Source organism: Lissotriton helveticus, chromosome 9, assembly GCF_964261635.1.
Source record: "Lissotriton helveticus chromosome 9, aLisHel1.1, whole genome shotgun sequence".
Taxonomy (NCBI): Eukaryota; Metazoa; Chordata; class Amphibia; order Caudata; family Salamandridae; genus Lissotriton; species Lissotriton helveticus.
Genome location: NC_136070.1, coordinates 1,213,465,504 through 1,213,483,039, shown reverse-complemented (window position 1 = coordinate 1,213,483,039; position 17,536 = coordinate 1,213,465,504).

Sequence of the window (17,536 nt, the reverse complement as noted above, 5' to 3'; positions counted from 1 at the left end):
GCACAGAAGGTGGTCAGAGACTGTTCGTCGATAAATTTGTGCACAATTTGCTTCCTGAGTTGTGCAAAAAGTTAAAGGACTCGGAAAGTTCTTGGGCAGTCTCGTCTTCGGCACAGATATTAGCTACAGCACAGTATTACGAAAATCGAGACAAAGACGAGAAAGATAAAGTAGAAAAGAAAACGAAAGAGTTGAAAACGAAGGTTTTGTTACAGCAAGCATATCCACCACGTGGTGGTGGCGGTCAAAATAATAACGGTCAGAATAATTACCAGAGTAATTTGCAGCAGCCTCAACAATATCCGAGGAACTCGCAAAGGATCGAGTATTGTCAACCACGTGTTTCTGTAGGTCCCAACCAATGTTCGTATTGCAAGGAGGAAGGTCATTTTAAATATAGTTGCCCTATCCTACTACAGCGCGTGAATGGCGCTTCTGGTGTAAGAGGTCGAGGTGCTCAGCAAGCGCCTAGAGGAAGAGGACACGGGAATGCCCCCCGGAACGAACGTCCCCTTCCACCTCAAAATTCCATGAACAAGTTTGATCAGCAGAATAACACATCTGGTAGGACAGCTCAGTACTATACAAATGATTACTATACAGAAAGTGAGAATGGGGAGAGTAATGATTGCTAGGACAGCCATAGACAAAGAGAGGGAGTTGTTTCAGTTCCAGTAGATCATAGTGGACCATACGTTGAGGTGATTACATCAGGTGTGTCAGAACCTTTTCTGTTGGATACTGGTGCTACAAAGAGTTCTATTATGCACTCCAAACTCCCTGGCGCACCTTTGTCTGGAGAAACGAATGTATCAGTAGGTTTTTCTGGCGCCCCGGTTAGAAATCCAATTTCTGACCCTTTGACTCTTTCTGTTGGTCCCCGTGAATTAGAAGCACCCCTTATTCTGACAACAGGTTGTGGTGAAAATTTGTTGGGAGTGGATCTGTTAAAAAGATTGTATGCGACTTTGTACTGTTCTCCCTCGGGAGTACAACTCACTTTAGGTAAGAAAGTGGTTTCTGCCATGTATTTGTCGAGAGACAAACTTCCAACAGAGTTGTCGTTTCTTCCGGACATTCTTTGGGCTACTGGTCCTAACGATGTCGGTCTTTTACAAATTCCACCATATGTTCAAATGCCACGAATTCCCCAATATAGAATTTCTAGTGAAGGCGAGAAAGCTTTGCTAGCGATCGTTCACGAGTTAATTGAAAAGGATGTGATTGAAGAAACACGAGGAAATGTTTGCAATAGTCCTGTTCTACCTGTTTTAAAACGAACTGACCCATCTCAGCCACCGGTGTACAGATTTGTGATCGATCTCACAGAGGTGAATAAGATCGTGGTGCCACAATTTCCAGTTGTCCCAGACATTACTACATTATTGACTATGATTCCAGCTTCTGCCACTTGGTTTTCGGTGATTGACCTGAAGAATGCTTTCTTCAGCATCCCGATCGCCGAGGAGAGCAGGGATATTTTTTCCTTCAGTTTAGGAGGTCGAAGCTTCCGTTTTAAACGCGCTCCTCAGGGCTACTGTGAAAGTCCGTCAAGATACAGTCAAGCTCTAAAAACACAGCTTGATACGATTGTTTTGCCAAAAGGTGCTACTCTTGTACAGTATGTTGACGATTTGCTTATAGCTGCGGATACTGAGGAAATTTGCAAGAAAGCAACAATGTCATTGTTACGCCATCTGTGCGATTTCCATCACAAGGTGTCACTTTCCAAGCTTCAATACTGCCGACAAGAGGTGACCTACTTAGGTCATCTCTTATCGAAGGAGGGAAGGAAACTGACCCCAGAAAGAATTCAGGCAATAGCGAAATTGAATGTGCCAAGAACTCAGAGAGAAGTACGTGCTTTCTTGGGCATTACATCATATTGTAGACAATGGATCCCTAATTTTTAATTATTGGCCAAACCCTTGGTGGCATTAACGTGTAAAAATACACCCAATCCCATTCCTTGGTCTGAAGAGTGTCAGAAAAGTTTTCTCGAATTGCGCACAGCATTATGTTCGGCTCCGGTGTTAGGTAACCCCAACTACAGTAAGCCTTTTACATTGTACGTCCACAAGAAGGAAGGTTGCGCATTATCAGTACTGACAGTCATTTGGGGACAAACAACGTCCATGCGCGTATTTTTCGTCGACTTTGGACCCGGTAGCTAGAGCATTGCCAAGTTCTCTAAGAGCCACAGCGGCAGCAGCTGTTTCTATTCGACAGTCTGCTGGCCTGGTCATGAATAATACACTAGTCGTGATGGTCCCACATGCAGTAGACACATTGTTAAATAGAACCAAGACACAGCACTTAACCAGTGCTCGATTGTCAGGGTACGAACTGACTTTGCTAGCAAGTCATGTGCACATTCAAAAGTGCAACACCCTTAACCCAGCCACATTATTACCATTCATAGAAGAATCAGATGCTTCAGAACAGCATGATTGTCTTTATAGAACAGAAGAAGAGACGAAAGGAAGAGTAGATCTTTTCGACACTCCTCTTGCTGAATGTGATGGTACATTGTGGGTGGATGGTTCATGTTTCAAGCTTCCGAATGGCGATACGACTGCAGCATATGCTGTCACGACTTTGCACACGATTGTTGAAGCTACACGCATCCCACATAATTCAGCTCAGGCAGCGGAGCTAATTGCACTCACGAGAGCATGTGTGTTGTCGAAAGGAATGAAAGTGACTGTCTACACCGACAGCCAGTACGCGTTTGGTGTGGCTCACAGTTTTGGACGATTGTGGAGAGAACGTGGGTTCCTGACTTCGCATGGAGCTAAAATTAAGCATGTTCAGTTGGTAAATGAGCTTCTAGAATCACTGACTTTGCCTTTACAAGTGGCGATTGTAAAATGTAGTGCTCACAAGAAGGTGACTGATGACGGTGGTCATGGAAACGCATTTGCTGATGAAACCGCGAAAGAAACCGCAAAGAATGTGATGAGCCGAATGTATGTTGCAGGCCCTGAAAGATGGACTGGTGATGTTGGAATATGTGAGGACACGATAGAAAGTGTGAAGTCCATCCAAGCTGAGGCCACAGAGAAAGAGTTGAGCACGTGGAGAGAGAGTACAGGTAGAATGGATGCAAACGGTTGTTGGATTGAATCGACAGAACATCAGAGATGGTTGTTACCCGATGCATATGTGCTTGCAGTAGTCACAATGGCTCATGGAATGGCTCATATCAGCGTGAAAGGGATTTGCGAGTTGTTGGCCCCAGTGTGGAAAAATTCAGGAATTCCCAAGTGTGCAGAGAATGTTGTCAAGAATTGCATGGTGTGTCTGCAACACAATCCTGGTAGGGGAACCCCAACTCCAGCTGGTCATTTTGCACCTCCTACGTATCCGTTCGAGGTTTTGCAGCTAGATTTCATCCACATGGAAAGGTGCAACAACTTAAAATACGTGCGCGTTGTTGTTTGTGCTTTCTCAAGATGGATAGAAGCCTATCCCCTAAAGGACAATACTGCCTTGTCCACAGCGAAAGCCCTTGTGAAAGAGTACTTCCCTAGATTCAGAATGCCTAGAATGGTCTGGTCTGATAATGGGAGTGAATTTGTGGGTCGCGTGATGAAGAAAGTGTGTGAAGGGCTAGGCATTAGGCAGAATTTTCACGCTGCAAATCACCCCCAATCAGCGGGATTAGTAGAATGTTACAATGGCACTTTAAAACTTAAATTGGCCAAAATCCAAGCGAGCACAGGTCTTAAATGGCCTGACGCTCTACCCTTAGCACTCCTATCCACCAGAATGACTGTGCATTCGCGAGTGAAACTCAGCCCTTATGAAATTGTCTTTGGCCGGCCAGCCAACATATGGGGAGTGCCTAGGCCCACGAAGTTCAGCGAGCTAGAACACCCTATTTTGCTTGATTACCTGTATGAATTGACGGCTAAATTGCGTGTTTTGCATCAACAGGTCAACGACACCCTGCCTCCGGTCTCTGAGACTCCGGGACACAGCATTGACCCTGGAACCTGGGTGCTGGTGCGGAACTTCCAAAGGACTAAAAACGACCAGCCCAGGTGGATGGGACCATACCTCGTCCTTCTCTCTACCAGATCGGCAGTTCGAGTGGAAGGGAAGAAGGCCTGGATCCACGGGGTCCACTGTAAAAGGGTACCCTTACCTCTGCCCTATGACCAGAGTAAAGAACCTGATGCCGTGCCAAATACCGTCCCTTTTAATGATTCACATGTAAAAGGAACTGACTCTGAACAAGAAAACGAAGACATTTTGCACAAGGCTGTGCCACCATCCAAGCGAGTGAACATTACAGAGCCTGACCTTTTGTTCCCAGATCAGACAATACCTGGGAAGCAACGGTATAATTTGAGACCGAGAAAAACGAACTAATAAAGTCATTCCTTTTGCAATTTGAGACTAAGATCCATGGAAAAATAAAAAAGATACTTCTTTTCCCCCAAGTACTATTTTTGAAAGTGCAGATCTCCCATCTAGGTAACTTGCTTATTTTTGTTTTTCGAACCGCCATCCGGGTTCCGCTGCTAGGGCCGCGGTTGATTAAAGTCTTTGGGGTGCAGCTGACGACGTTAGGTCGGTAGTTCTGGTTGGTCCAAGGGAGTTGCCCTAGACTGACGGAAGCATCCCTTAGCAGAGGCAACCCCCCACCGCGGGCAGCACCTTAGAGAGGATGGAGTTTCCTGATGTGGAGAAACCTGCCAAACGAGCGAACTGTAAAAACATGTTATGCAATGTGATGACAAAGAAAAGTTTTTTCATAATGTGCATTTGTATGTTATTCAGTATGATGATATTCTTGATAGGTTACGCTTTATTCTCCTTTCGTGTAACATTTGCACCCACTGCATCACCCATACCTCCTACTACTGTTTCCTCTCATTCTTTCCACCCCCTTCCTGGCCATGAATACAATAGAAGATTAGAGTTCATTAATAACTCCTTCATTCAGCTATTGCACCAGCACCAGCTAGTGATGAACACAACTGACTGTTGGGTTTGTGGCCTTATGCCTCACACTACGGATAAAGGTATCCCTTATCTAGTTTTGCCTTTCAGTCGTAATGGCTCTGTATGGGCGTACAGAACGATGTTCATATATGCACGTGAAATCCAACCCCTACGTTCTGTAAAAGATAACCTCAAGACTAGCGCCCTAGTAAAAGGCATAGTTGACATGATTAAGAAAGTAATTTCTTATGAAGATACTCCTGATGATGAGATACTTGCATATGTAAATTGGAACGTGACCGGATATGAAGCCACTCTCAGTGAGAGACAGCAAGCTAAAGGATCATCCCCAATATGGATCGTACCCCATCAGGGTCACCTGTGTCTGCAAGGTATTGGCAGGAATCCCAGAGCTCAGTTAGGGAAGAGTGTCTGTACAGAAACATATGTCTTTGGATCTCAGACTTCCCCAGCGTTTCTAGCAGCTAAGGGTACTATTTCATCTGCCATGATAGAGCCTATACATGGTTGCCCCCTGACTTTTCGGGCTCATGTTTTGTTTCATTCCTGTTACCTCCCACCTACACAGCAGCGGCGGATTACCACAGGACAAGGGTAGTTAGAGGTATCTTGAGTAAAGAGGACACTGCAGGTCAAGAATTTGGGGACTTCGCAAAGGGTTTTCTGCCGTTCTGGGGATCCATGGCTAACAGTAGGAACATAAGACAATTGACAAGGGTAGTTGAGTCCACCGTGACTGAAACTGCTGGTGCCCTTAGTAACTTGACTGCTGAGCTCCAGTCGGATCGTCTTATGACCCTTCAGAACAGGGTCGCCTTAGATGTCATCCTTGCAGACCGAGGTGGAGTATGCAGATTGATCCAATCAAGTTGTTGCATTTTTATCCCAGATAATGCTCCAACAGTGTACCAGGCCATCTCCAAACTACATAAGATTTCCGAATCTATTCATGTGGGAAAAGGGGATTGGTCGTTAACGGGTTGGTTCTGGGAAGTGATATCCACCTGGGGATGGAAAATTCTGATGGTCATTGGGATGGTCTTAGCCATTCTTTTCCTGTTCTGCCTATGCATACAGTGTGCTCCTGCAATATGTGGCCTCTGTGTTACATCATGTGTAAGGAAACCTGTGTCAAGAGATGAACTAAGTACTAGAATGATGTTACAGCAACATCTCAATGACTTTAGGGATATAGATCTGGACTCAGACTAACACGAGGATAGATTAATTGCCTATGTAAGGGCAAAAGGAGGGATTGTAGTACTGAAAATTCTGGACTCGTGTAATGTGTCTGCACTCGAGAATAAAACGTCATCGTAAATGGACGAATTTAGTGCCAAAAGACCGAGAATGACGAGTACGTCCTGTACAGGTATTTTCAGCATATTCAAGTGACGATTTCACTTTGAAATCGTCACTCTCGTTCAGAACCCTCGGCTTCCATTTTGTGTATGGCAGCCATTTTGTGAGTTGCCCTTTACATAGGCTTATAAACCAGCTGGATTTGACCCCAGAAGGACACGTACACCTTGATCGACTTTTCCTTGACCTATGCCAGTTGGAACCATTGCCCCAGGCCGGACCTGTTAGGTCAGTTCCTCTCCAGTGGCCAAGCAAGATAGCATCAGGGCTCAGCCGGCCATAAACCTCCTCATTGCGCACACACCTGCCGTATCTCGCTCACATCTGTCTTTACTCTTTTGCTTCACTTACTTTATGGTGGGGAGGTGCCTGTTTTATTGGGGGTCCACTGATATCTGATGAAATGTTGGGCCTTGCCGGGTGATATGTTATGGGCAGCACGACGTGAAATATGTACATGTCATCATGACTCTGCTTTTCTTTTGTAAACCAATAACTGTAAATGACATACTACAAATTCGAAGAATGTTTGCCTGAAGCTGAATATTCTGTATAAAGAGAGAAACCCGACTTTGTAAATTCGAGCAGTCTCCTGAGAATATACTTCCCCGTGTTGTACTTCTAGGACACTTGTTACCTTGGTTGCAGCCAATAAACTAATCTTTGACTTCACCTAGAAGACTCTGAGTTTCTGTGGTCTGAATCAGGAAAAGGACTCGAGGTCTTTGGGTGTGTATTCCCTGACACCGCTGGGTTACCGGTTAAGTACCGGTTCTGAAAAACCAGTACCTCAGTATCCCTCTTTCTTTGAAGAAACTCTACAACCTCAATGAATCGATGAATGAATCGTACACTTGTCCAGCGCACTACCACTCACGAGAAGCATCCTGGCGCAGCAAGTTTCGAGCTGATAACCCGGAAATATTGACCCTTCAACCCAATCTTGCATGGAGGACAACTCATAGAAGAGAGGTCTGGAACCTACAAGGATTTGAAACCAGCTGTCCGCAACTGGATTTACGAAGAAAATCACCCCCAGATTCACAGTTGGGTTGTTAAAACTATTAAAGGGATATTTCTATTGGTGAGCCTGCACTATCCCTCATCCCGACAACATTTGTGGGAGAGCTGGTATCTCACATTCCAAACCGGACAGGAAGGCATCCCATTTGACCCTTATCCATATGGCGGGCACTGATTGTTAGAATTGGTTGCCTTGAGCTGGGCCTGTTAAAATCATCATCCGATGACTTACAATTCTGAACATATAAAATTTGAATAAGTAGCGGCACATAGTATCGTTAGCCTAAGAAGTGTGCTCATCAAATTGAATGACAAGTTCCCTCCAGTCGAGTGTATTACCCTGAACCTGTCTTCTCTGCTCCAAACCTCCTAGAGTTTTGACTGCTGGACCTGGTTTCCTTTGAAGAATCAACAGAATAAAGGGAATATTTGGTTATTCAGTTAGTATTCTGAAGAACAAGGAGCCTAAGGGGGATAGGACAGGGATTTATACAGGCCGCCCCCCACTCACTACAGCAAAAACTATTGTGTGCCTGTCCCTATACAATCTGGGGTTGAGAACCACTGATCATTTAGTAGATTTGTTTAATTAAACAGAGGGTATGTTACAGCCTTCTGTCTGTTAGTGCTAGTAACAGTCACTCTTTAGAAAAATTGCTAATAATTTAAAAACAAGGTGTGTGTGCGCATACAGTCCATGTAATGGTCTTACACCTACCTCTACCCTTCTCTAGTGAAAAAAAGGGGAGGCGGGGTTGGCAGCGCCTCACGGGAGCAACACCCGGGGGAGGATATGGCAGACTGGTACTCGCCTGGATCCTCACGTTCTCATCATCAGCGACTGCCAACCTAGAAAGTAAAAGGGGGGATAAAGGCTGTGCAAAAAAAGAAAAAACTCAATGTGTTTGTGTAAGTGACCCACTAGCGGTAGAACCAACCTCCTATGTGTGAGGACTGGTTCCGCTACCATAAAAAGAGCTGAGCTATACTAGCAACTCCAACTTTATTCTGTGCTGTATGCCCGTTCTAATTAAAAACAACCAACATGTTTCATCGCCATGAGTTACTTTACCGGCGACTTCATCAGGGTTTTGTTGGGTCAGCGTGAATCCTGCACGTCTTGCTTCTCCCTTTATTGTACCAGGTAGCCTTGTGAGGTAAAGCCTACCAGGCTCCCGTAGAAGAATTTCATATGGACGGACCCTTTGCCCATTAATGGGTTCCTTAGGCCGCCCTTCGGTCGGTATCATTTTCACGTGCTGCTGTGGCCTCCGCTCACCCTGCAGCTTTTTGTTGTTATTCAGTTAGTATGACATCTTACCCGAGGCCATGAGACACCAGAGGTTTATCCAATCCAAGTACCTGCTAATTATACTGGATATACCAGGTCCCAGACAAAATGCCTCACAGGGTGCTTATATGTTGCAGCTATAGGGACAGATGTTCTATCACAACAAGTATTTGATATTGTGCAATAATACTGTGTCCAGGACCACTAATGTATTGTCAAGGGAAATATATATAGGTAAGTATAAATTTACTATTCTTAATTAACTCCACAGGCATCAACCTTGATGGCAACGCTGAGGAAGTGAATTTAAAAGAGGGAGAACTGATATCCAGGTGGGTGTTTTGGTGCTTAAAGCTGGATAGGATGGAAAAGTATCAGTAAAACAGCCACGTTTTCAGGCTGTTATGGAGCTTAAGATTAGGGGATTCTGATTGGAGGGAAATTGGCAGAGAGTTCAATAGCATAGGTGCCAGATAGGAGAAAGCTCTACCTCCAAATCTGACCAGATAGATTTGGCATACTAAGCAAAAGAGCCTTTCTAGAGCAAAGAAATCATCCAGGAGAGTAACGTGTAATCCTAGACTTGTGAAAGGCCCAGAGAACAATGCAATGGGTTTTGATCATAAACATTGAGCATCCGGTAACAGGTGCAAGTATCTGAGGTGGGAAGATACAGAGGAATGTGGCAGAAGGCTGAGTATCAGTCTCGCGGCCAAATGTTGAACGAGTTGAAGTTGATGCAATGAACTCCGAGGTAACCCAAAGTAAAGGGCATTGCCACAGTCAAAGCAAGACATAACAACTGTTTGTACAATGGAGTGCCAGAGATCTAAGGAATGTGCGTGTGTGTAGGAAATTGGATTACTGTTTTGAGGGGATGATAAAACCTTACTCAAGCAACAACCACAATATCTGTCAGAGTGAAACTCAAGCAAACCCCAACTTAACCTGTGCTCATACTTATGGTTGCTTGGCACAAATGCAGCCAGGCTTAACTTAGAGGCAAGGTGGAAAACATTTAAGCAGCACCTCAAACTGTAATAAAGTGAAAACACAATACATGACAAATCTCACACTAATCTAGAAAAACATAGTCAAATTTAATAAAATATTTGAGACCAAAATGACAAAACTCCAATCGGTAGAATCGGAGATATGCAGTTTTAAGTGAAAATAGTGACTAGAATTACAGAGCACCAACTGTGGGCATTTGGGCATGCCGGACCAGGGCCAAGTCACAGGTTCAGCCCAAAACGATGGAGTGTGGGCTAGTTACAGTGGCCAAGTTAGGCCTGCAGAACAAAGGGCCAGATGTAGGTAGCCAAATACCGGTCGGTAACGGCCGAATTCGGCCGTTACCGACCGGTATTTGGCTACCGAGATGTAGGGGCAGGTAAACTGGGCAAATCGGTAATTTTACCGATTCTGTAAATATACCGGTCGGTAAATTTACCGACCGGTATTTTTACAGAATCGGTAAAATTGATATGTAGGTGGGACTCTTCTGAGTCCCACAAGGCCTAAGAAATCGGTATTTTACCATCAAATTCAATTTGATGGTGAAATACCGATTCAGGTGTGCATGCACATGTGTGCATGCACACCTGTGCCATATGACAGGCAGACCTGCCCTTAGGGCAGGTCTGCCTGCCATATGGCCCCCTAACCTTTTTTGGGGGTGCTAGAGGGTGTCAAAGTGACACCCCCTGCACCCTTGCCAAAAATCGGTATTTACCGATCGGTAAATACCGACCGGTAATGCCCCATTCATTCCTATGGGCTTCAAAGCCCATAGGAATGAATGGGGCATTACCGGTCGGTATTTACCGAATCGGTAAATACCGACTTTTAAAGAATCGGTAAATCCACATCTGGATTTACCCACATCTCGGTACTTCTATTTTACCGATTCATAAATACCGAATCGGTAAAATTCGGTATTTATGAGTCGGTAAAATAGAATTACCTACATCTGGCCCAAAGTATCTTAAATCCTGGTTTGTGAAGTGTTGCGAGATCCCGCATCAAGGATGTGTCAATCAGCTGCAGTTCAGAGGAGACTGTGGGCTGCGATGTGAGGTCTGGTGTTGAGGATGCGTCATGCTGCAGCAGTTTCAAAGTGAAGCTGCAAGGAGTGGCACTGTGCTGTGCTGGTTCTGCACACAGGACACCAGCTGGGCTGGCAGAGCACCTTTAAGCCCACTTCCAAGGGTCCAGGACTGGGATGGCATCACTTAGGGCCAAGACTCACAAATGGCAGAATGGAGGGTTCAAGGTGGTTGGAGCCTTTTCTGTCGCTGTAGCTGTGATCAGGAGGCGAACTAGCTAGTTCATAGAGACACTCTGGTGGTCCTGAGTTCAGGTGCATGCATGTCCAGTCCTTCTCACTTAGGCAGCAGGGAAGCAGAATAGCAGTCTTTGCAGAGCAGCACAGAAGTCTTCCACAGACCCAGAGGTGTACTGAAGAGTTGGGTTGGAGGGTCCAATATTTAAACCTGGTGCCACTTTGAGGTAGGAGAAGGTCCTGGAGGTTTCCAACCCCAGAGGTGCTTGGAATTTCTTGCCTATTTGCCTTGGCCCCAGCTATTCTGGTGTCTCAAAAGATTAGTGTCAAATCCTTTGTGAGTGTGCTCAGGCAGACCTTTTGTGCTGTTCAAGTGTGGTAGGTGACAACCCCCACCTCATAAAGTCAGAGATGGCCCTAGCTGCCAACACCTATTCCCCTTTGTCTCTCTGTCTGGGATCAATACACAAGGACCAGCTGCCAGCTACGGATGTACGACATTACAACGCATGCTTTTACAACGCGAGTTTTACAACGCATACCATTACAACGCATAGTGCTTTGGGGCGCTGGATAGTGAATTATTTAATTTACTATTCCAACTCCAGTCCCCGTGGATAGTAGGGAAGGTGTTGGATAGTAAATTAAATATATTCCTTATCCTAGAGCGCCCCCCAGCGCAATGTGTTATAATGGTTTGCGTTGTAAAAGTTTCGATGTAAAAGCATCGCGTTGTAAAAGTTGCGTTGTATGTGATGTTTCCCGCCAGCTACACCTACACCTAGTCATGTATCACTTGGAATGTTTTCATACAATGGTTTGTTTGGGGTATTTATCACAGTTAATGGTTATTATGGTATATGTTGGTATATGTACTCATTTTTGTTTATGGTGGATTGAAAGAAACACTTTTCCTTACAGTATGAAAAATTAAATGGAGATTTGAAATCAATTAAATTAATGGTTGCGCCAAGTCCCACAATTTCTTTTTTTTAAGAGAAGGGGACAGGGTAGGAATACCCTGCAGGGCAAAAAACCTTTTTTTTTTTTATAAAAAAAAATATTCAGAAAGAGCCTCAGCTCCTGCCAAAAAAACCTAAAAGAAGCACAGGCTCCTGCGCTTCTCTATTGTTGAGCCCATGGGTGGGCCAGGTCCTGGGAGCATGCTGGCATAAATTAAATAAGGGGGGGTGAATGGGCCCCCCTCTTGTGCCCCAGGGATCCCCACCTCCTGGGGGTTATTAATAAGAAATGGCATTGCCCCAGGACTATTGCTGAAATTAGTTTGGGGCCTGTACGGCCACCCCCACAGCCTCTGGGACCGCCACCTACCTGGTGCCAATACAAAATAAATGGGGGGCTTAGCAGAACCCATGCCCTGGGTACCCCCTCCCCAGGGCCCCAGGAAACACCACCTCCCCTGGGCCAAATTCTATTTATATAATGGGAGGGGGCCATGCAGAACCCTCCTCGTCGTTCTTGGCCCCGGGGCTGCAACCTCCCCAGAGCATGCCCTACTTCAAGAAAGGAGGGGGGCCATGCAGCCCCTCCTGGAGCTGTAGATGGCCCTGGGGACCACCACCCATATGAGTGGGCTGTATGGGAGTGGGCGTATGAGACGTTGTATGGGGTATGAGAGGGTCTGTGAGTGGTTCTGTGGATGATGCCATTGAGATATTATCAGTGATTTTATGAGTGATGTCACTGACCATGTTATGAGTGATGTAATATGTGAGGTCATAAGCAGTGCATTGCTGGGGCATAAGTTATAGTTAACTCAGGTAACTATAACTGCTGAATTTCTATGGTTTTGTATGAGTGAAATCTTAGCCTAACTATAATGTCACTGAATCCTTTTTTTCAGTGATTTTTAGGGTTTATGCATTCTACTTCCTAACTATAACTTCCCTGTAACCTTTGTGTTTTTCAGTGAATTTCTAAGGGTGTTCTAATTCTACTTCCTAACTGTAACCTCACCTTAACTATTGTTTTGTTCAGTTTTACTCCTGGGCGCCGACGAGGCTACACAGCCGAAATGCTGCATTCGCCCCTTTGTGCCTTAAATTGAGAATAAAAGACTCCGAAGTACTCCCCCTGTTGTGGCCTCCGCCTTTCTTGTTGAGGGGATTACTGTTGCATTTACCACGCCAGCCAGCGGAATGCTACGGAGGCCCCTGCACATAAGTGGCCTGATCATCACTGGCTTGTCTTTGCTCCGACGAAGTATTCTGCACATCCGAGGTATCGGAATGGATCAGGTCCACCTTCGACTGCGGGAGAAATGGAAGCGGTGTCAGAGTCACTGTACTCTGCGCTGGGCGAGGCGAACTCTCGCACTTGCTCCCGCGGATCAAATGCCTGCTAGCGGAGGTGGTGCAGTTGGGGGACCCAAGGAGTCTCGATGTCTCAACGGGCACTGCAGGACACTGGTGATGGGTGACACGACTCCCCGCTGCTTGCGCCAACACTCGGTGGACCTTTCCTGGCAAACCAATGCATGCTGGGATTTGCAGTCCAGAGACCATCTAGGAACGGCTGCAGGTGATACTGATCATCACATTGGGCGGAGCAAACTACAGTTGCTTAAGTGGGGCTGGACTACGGACTTCGTGTTAACTCACTCACCTCCTGTTTTACTCCTGGGCGCTGACGAGGCTACACAGCCGAAATGCGGCATTCGCCTCTTTGTGCCTTAAATTGAGAATAAAAGACTCCGAAGTACTCCCCCTGTTGTGGCCTCCGCCTTTCTTGTTGAGGGGATTACTGTTTTATATAGAACGCCGAAACGCATCTGTGTGTCCCCCTCCGCTAAATAAAATCTAGCGTGTTGAAAGTATTCTACCCTTCGAGTGCTGTCTCGTTCTTCTACCGAGTTTGGGAGGATTTTGAGCGTCATGTGTGGCGGTGTCCACGAACCGCCGACAGCACCCGCCGACGAGTGAGCAGCCGTTTTTGTGGGAAAGGAGCGTTGGAAAGTTTTTGGCTGCGCACCGCCTTATCCGAAATGGGAGGTTGAACCAGAGTACGGAATACGGAGGAGTACGCGAAGCGGATGCCGAGTGTTTCCCGAGGAAGACGTCTCTGGGTGAGAATAAAAACTCTTGAAATCGTTCATTCCCATAGCTTCATGACAGAGTGTTTCGTAATAATGGGCAAGACGATAGAAGGGCTACAATAGTCAACACGCTCACACTTGCGGAGGGGCCACACGTGTTGCACGAGTCCACGACAGACACAGCAATAGTCTAACACTGTGCAGGACAGGTGCGAACTCGTCATGTTTTCTGATGCAGAACGCCAGGCAGCAGCAAAGGGCATGTTTAAAAGGCAAGAAAAAACGCCCGTAACATCAGCAATGCCGATAGTAGAAACGCCCAGCAATCCACTCCTAGTGACTCTGACTAAACTAGAGAGACTCCATGAAAGGGAGATCCGCAAATGGTGGGAGGCGACTAGTCTCACCAACTACATTGAAGAAGAGAGGGTACCACGAGGATTGAGGGTCCATACAGTACCCTCATATGAGAACCCAGACCCACAGCTGCTAACCGACTGGTTCGAACATACCGCACAATACTGTGAAGGGACATTGAAAATACTTGTTAAATATGCTTGGAGCGACAGAGAACGAGCATTGGCAGACATCGCAGCAATCAATATTGAATTGGATAGCGAAATGGAACCTAGCCTGATAACAACAATTGGACAGATGAGAGAACAGATGAAAGCTCGGCTAGTGAAATATGAAGCCAAAATCCGACTCCGCAAACAGGAGAAATATGAGAGGGACGCAAATGATTACCACACTGGACGCGTACTCACATATGCAAAGAAGTTTGACGCTCCACGAAAAGCCCTCCAGAAAATAAGAAATGATGGTGTTGGAACAAGAAATGAAATGGGGGAAGTGACATCTGAATCAGATATCACCGAGAACGATTCAGAAGGAAATCAATCAGACCCGGAAGAACGAAGAGGTAATAAAGGACTGAAGACAATGGAGAAAAGCAAAAAGACCCCTTTTCAGGAGGAGTACGAAGTAATAAAGAGCTCCTGGCTCAGGGGAGGGAAAAACAAACCACCGGATGCAAATACCCAAGAAACAGGAAAAGGAGGAGAACCAGAAGGGCAGGTGGGGGGAATAAGAGGCAGAGGCGGCGCGCGGCCATCCCGCTGGTCAAAGGGGAATCGTACCAACAAAAAGTAGTGCTACCTACCATCAACACTGCCAATACGGCCAACACCTCTGACACCTCTGACATCCATAACATCGGGAATGAAGAAACAAATCTAACCGTGGTCAATCTAACATGCAGAGAACTTACGACTGAAGAAGAACAAGTCCTAAGCCTCGGACTAACATTTTGTCCCAACAATGAGTTGGAATATACTCAGACTAAAATAGACTTGTTCCGCTTCACACGCAAGCTAAAATTACACAAATACTTCAAACTGCGACCGCATCTACAGAACAAGGGGAATAAAGGTTCCAGGATTACTGTATCGGATGCCTTAAGCGTCAGGGACCTACGTACAATAGAGACACTGGATGACCTAGAACTGGAACAGACACAGGACCTTGCTCAACTAGACACAGCCCGAAGATCAGAAATGCAAGGTATAGAACAAGAAAGGGATACAAGTGGATTCAAACCGGTATCTATTTTTGTTCCTCAGTCCCCTTGGGATGCAGTAGATGTATTCTCTGAAGCCATGAACAATGATCTATTGAAATACCGAAGAGCGAACCATCAGAAACTGAATTATAACATCACGGAACAACAAAGACATGCACTGAAGACCTTAATGGCAGACACGAACATTATTGTGAAACCCTCAGACAAGGGCGGGAACGTGGTTTTAATGACACGAGATTATTACAAAAAGGAAGCTCTGAGGCAGCTCTCAGATGAGAAATTTTACAGCAAATGTACTAATGAGGTCTACCAACAAAGTATCAAAGACTATGATACATTGATTACAAAATGGTATGATCTCCAGATGCTAAACAAGGACGAACATCTGTTCTTGCGGACTAACTGCCCCATGACTCCTACATTCTACCACCTCCCGAAACTGCACAAACATCGTGACTGCCCACCTGGTTGCCCAATCATTTCCTCAATTGGGAGCCTTACAGAGAACATGTCTCGCTTTGTGGATAACACCTTGTTTCCTTTGGTGTCAACTTTGGAATCCTACGTGCGAGACACAAAAGACTTTTTGATGAAATTACAGAACCTTGTGTGGGAACCGGGATACTTACTGATGGTATTAGACATCACTAGTCTATATACCATAATTGAACATCAACATGGACTAGAGGCTGTTAAGTATGCACTAGAACAACGCCAGTTACGTTTTTCAAGACATAACATCATGATTCTTGAATTAGTACAATTCTGTTTGACCCACAATATCTTCTTGTTTGAGGATCAACTGTATATTCAGAAGTCTGGAACGGCGATGGGCACCTGCTTTGCCCCCAGCTACGCGAACTTGTTCGTGGGCTGGTGGGAGGAGCAGGTGCCCAGGAGCTGTGTATTGGGAGGAAAAGAGGGAAAGGTCATTTGTTGGCATCGTTATATCGATGACCTGTTCCTCGTATGGAGTGGTGAATGCGATACAGCACATGAATACATCAATGTCCTGAACAGGAATACAGTTAATCTTCATTTCTCGGGAACAGTTAGTCCGGTGGCAGCGGACTACCTGGACCTGAAGAGATATATGTAGAAGAAGGACACCTCCACACATGCTTATTCAGAAAGGAGACTGCTGGCAATTCCACACTGTTTGCCAGCAGCAGTCATCCCCCCCAATTGATTAATAGCATCCCCTATGGGGAACTACTCAGGCTTCGCAGGAACTGCTCAAAAGAGTCTAACTTCGAAGAGGCCGCTTCGGAATGTGTATCCAGGTTCAGGGTCAGGGGTTATGGTGACAAATTACTGAACAACACCCTGAATAAAGATAGGAGAATTGATAGACACACTCTCTTGACCAATAATCCTGAGCATGGTAGACGCAGGGGACTGACGGGTGACAACAAAGGAAAATTCATAGTCATAACTCCCTATTCATCAGGAGCTAAAACCTAAGAGGTATGCTTAGGAAGAATTGGCACATTCTCCTAACGGATAATGTGCTGAAAGAAGACCTACCAACCCACCCTCTCCTGACCTTCAGTAAAGCCAGATGAATAGGCGACATGCTAGTGACCAGCCATTTTGAAAAACTGCCCCAAAGAATCAACACCTTAAGGGAGCAAAAAGGCTTTTACCCCTGCGGCCGCTGTAAAGCGTGCGCAGGTAGTAAACGGGTCCTTTCGTACATTATAGCTGATACAGGTAGAAAAATGAACATCAATAAATTTATCACCTGTAGTACGCAGTATGCCGTCTACTGTCTACAGTGCCCTTGCGGCTTACGCTACATTGGGAGCACTATTAAGGAGCTCAAGCTAAGAATACTTGAGCATCTAAGAGCCATTGATAAAGTGGACCAGGCTTACCCTGTGGCCCGCCACTTTGCAGAGGCCCATAAACAGGACCGGAGTAAACTTCAATACTTCGGCTTAGACATTGTGCCTCCCAATATAC